The sequence below is a fragment of the Saccostrea echinata genome, unplaced genomic scaffold, assembly GCF_033153115.1.
Source record: "Saccostrea echinata isolate AGI-Se365-2 ecotype Australia unplaced genomic scaffold, CSIRO_AGI_Sech_v1 ptg000003l, whole genome shotgun sequence".
NCBI classification, from domain to species: Eukaryota; Metazoa; Mollusca; class Bivalvia; order Ostreida; family Ostreidae; genus Saccostrea; species Saccostrea echinata.
Genome location: NW_026889752.1, coordinates 1,996,200 through 2,000,181, shown reverse-complemented (window position 1 = coordinate 2,000,181; position 3,982 = coordinate 1,996,200). Strand labels below are relative to the sequence as shown.

Here is a 3,982-nt window from a genome sequence, read left to right as displayed (position 1 = left end):
ATCACGTGGTGAATTATAATATTCAACATGTCACAGCCCTTGGTTACAATAGAGAGAGCGAATGTAAGAAGAAGCAGTTTTTTCTCGTTTAAACCATGAGCGCATGTTTGTCTATTATTTTCCTTTTGACACAACATTGTTAATGCAAATATACAACTACTGTTAAACGGAGAACAATAGACAAACATGCGCTGACTATGTATAAAGTCAGTGAAAAAGTGGGCGTCCTCATTATCGTACGGAGATTCAAGAAATTGTGATGACACCCGCCTTTGAAAACAGTTTCGTACTTCGTAAATACGTACTTTTATTTAATGTAATTGCATAAAGTTGTAGATTAGATGTTGACCATTCGTGCAATTAAAAGAAAAATGCTTGTTTTGAAAGTTTATTTTGACGCAATTTTCGCATGTCCTTAAGTGCAGTCATCCTTTAAGAAGTAAGTGTTTTTGTGAGAATAATCCCTCCTTAAATGATTTAAAATTAGATGTGGTAGGAGAAACTGTAACAGAAGTTACAGTGGAAACACAATGTTGTGACTCGCAATGCCAAACTACTGAGCCATCAGTTCTTAATGGTGCAGTGCAAACAGATGTTTATATGGGGCATTTGTCTGACTTCTCAACTGATGATCTGAAGGATAATGCTCCAATTAACAGAAAGTTGTTTATGAATTCTGTACTGAAAGACATAGCGAATCCTGTAAATTCTATACAGGTACTAAATAGTTAACTAATTGTCCCCCGCTTTCACTGAAAGTGGGGGATATTAATTTGGGTCTGTCTGTCCGTCCGTCTGTATTTCTGTCTGTCTGTAACACTTTCGTTTCCGAGCGGTATCTCAAAAACCCTTTGAGCTTTCGCAATGAAATTTTGCATAACATCTCTCTATGGCCTAAAGATGAACCCTATTGATTTTGTTGTCATAAAGTCAAAGGTCAAGGTCATAAATTAATAAATTCTGTGTTTTAACACTATCGTTTCCTCGCGAAATCTCGAGAATCCTTTGAGCTTTTGAAATGAAATTTTACATAACCACTCCCTGTGGCCTATGGAAGACCCCTATTGATTTTGAGGTTAAAAAGTCAAGGTCGTAAATTCAAACATTCCGTCTGTGTGTAACACTTTCGTTTCCGGGCGATATCTCAAGAAGCTTTTGAGCTTTTGCAATGAAATTTTATACCATAACTCCCTAGGGCCTCTCTCGCGCCTCTCAAAGTATCCCACCCCGTTTTTTTTATTTATTCTATTAAAAGTCACTTGGCAATATTTTTAGCACAGAGGCCTGTGAAGAAGTTATTACGTATAATACAGGTTTTCGGCAGACTTTGTATTCTAATTACATCTATTAGAACTGTTTAGTAAAGGCTAAATTAGACACCATGAATTGTGTAAAATTTTGACAATATCGAACGTGAATATAAACATTATATGTGACCTAATGTTTGCATTTAATTTGCAGTAAATTCAAGTGCCTCCGTGGTCTAGGGTATGATGCTTGTTGTTTGCTTTGCAAGCAAAAGGCCCGGGTTCAAATCCTGGACGATCCTATTCTTTTGATATACTAAATAATACTATTTAGTATATTTAGATATATATGACGAAAAATAATAAAGCTGAAAACATATTTACATTTTCTGTGTTTTGTCTGTATTTTATCATTCATTTATTTCATCATCATCACAAGGTTTACACATAACTGACTGAAAAATTCTTTCCACGACATATTTTCTGTGAAATTTCAGCAGTATTTGGATCATGCTCAGAAAGTGCACGTATTTTTCATCAAATTTGACAGTTGAAATGTGAATTCCCGTTTTTGTGTATATTACCAAGTCACATTCATCAAATTCATATAGTCAAGTTGTCCCTGAATTTGTATAAAATATGGGCATTCCTTGTTTACTTACCACTTATTGTTCAGCTTATTAAGAAAACGCTTTTTTGGAGGGCAACATCTTCAGGGTGGTTTTCTCTTAAGGAATAGGGGCAATGTATTTCTACAAGTTTTTTTATGTGTTGTATCTTGCATATGCAAACAGCTATACCATCGGCGATACATGCTGATACAGGGTACTTTTCGCTCATTAAGAGTCCAACTTCATTAACCTTAATAGATTTACATATAGATGAATGCTACTTTTTCAACACTCTTCCATACAAAATTCTTGCAATTGATTCTATTTTCCTACCCCATTTTAGGGATGGTGGTAGCAGATGTTCCTTCAGATGACTTTCTCCAATGATTTCCTCATAAACGTTTCTGATAGGAGCCTGTCTTTGTCAATGGCATTACAAGCTTCACTAAGATTTGAGGCTTTTATTAAACCTTTCACGAGGGTCTTCCCAATATATTACTCACATTACTCTTATTAAATGTAATCATTTTGTAGAACTGGTCTACATTCTCTTGTAGATTTGTATTTGAAATGTAATTTACTTCAAAAAAGGTTGTTGCTTTCTTTATGATGGAAATATTTTTTAGATCAGTGCAGTCTGTCTGAGTCGGTCGGGATCTTTCTTCTGGACTGAGTAGAATATCCAAGCACTGGATATATCCTGCAATTTGCAATATACAGGAAATATTAATATTATGTAATAGCCTTAATTGTAATTTGCATAATACATACTCTGGCACCAAATATATCAGTAAAGAGGATTTTTGTGTACCTGTTGAAGTTTTAAACAGAATTGTCTTTTACTGTCGGCTGATATAGGTTGGCGTTGGTTTTCTGGTCTTAAATCGAACAGGTCACTATATGGCATTGTCCTATTTGTTTCAATCTGATGGTATGTAGCTCGCACTATATTCTAATTACGGATAGGTACTGGTACATCATGATGTCTTTGCCTTTTGGCCAATTTATTTTCACCTTCAGTGCATGATTTTATTTCAGAAACCTCTAGTTCATATAGGACAGCTTTAAGGTGTCGACAAGCTCCATCAGCACTTATTTGAATGGAAGAGTAATTATTATTCATATTTTTAAAAAAATAATTTTAATTATTTGAGCAAAGTATCAGGTTAATTAAGAGTCTTGTGTGTGCATGATTTTCAAATAGTATATAATTAGTTTAAACTTAACCTCCAATACATTCACAATGACCGGTGACAACAAAACCATTTTCCTTGTCCAGTAAAAACCACAAATCTTAAAATGTTTTATGTAAGTAAGTTTTGTCCCTCTGTGTGGGCATTACTTTTGCTCTAAATACACAAACAGCACTATTATCAGCTATGTGGATGTACTCTAGACTCTCAAGATGACCGACAGAAAAGAGTTTATAGTCCTCAAAAGACTTATACCCCTTAAGTTTCTTTTCATTATAATCGGACTTGGTAAAGATCATGTAATTAAATATGTCTTAGCCCAAAAAAACGGAATGTCAGTAAAATCAGTTGTGTATCCGGCTAATTCAAGTGGGTTTTGTTAGAAAGTCCTGGTCTTTTGATTTTCCCCTTTATATCACGCAGGACCGAGTCTTGTTGATAATCAGGGTCAACAGGCAAGTTCAAGTTGTACACTGACAAAGCAATTTCCCTAAGAGACGCCTTATTATAACCAGTGGTTGTCACGCCTCGTGCCCTCAAGTATTCTCGCAGCTCAGGAAAACGTAAGCTATTTATATCGACACTCGAGGTAAATGTAAACAATGGTAGCATGCAAGCGTGTTTGTCCGATGGAAATCTTTTGTGATTCAAGGGCCGTAACTCGAAATCGCGGTAATTCGAAACGTTCGATAATTGGCAAATGGACTATTGATGACAAGTTTGTCAACGATAATGCTCTGCCAGTTGATGCACTTGAGGTATACACATTGTTTTTCGATATTTTCAGACAATATGAATTTCTTTCAATCATGGTACAGTTGACGAAAGTTCATGGAGTCAGGCTTTTACATTGTCAAAGTAAGGAGAAATGCAACAACGGGTTGCTGTACAGTTTCTTACAAACTTTCCCCTTAAAACGTTTTACCCGTCT

General features: G+C 35.4%; 1 pseudogene; it reads right to left on the bottom strand.

The window, feature by feature from the left end:
- Positions 1-1,657: 1,657 nt before the first annotated feature.
- On the bottom strand, positions 1,658-3,421 carry LOC133178650 (uncharacterized; annotated as a pseudogene).
- Positions 3,422-3,982: the final 561 nt, after the last annotated feature.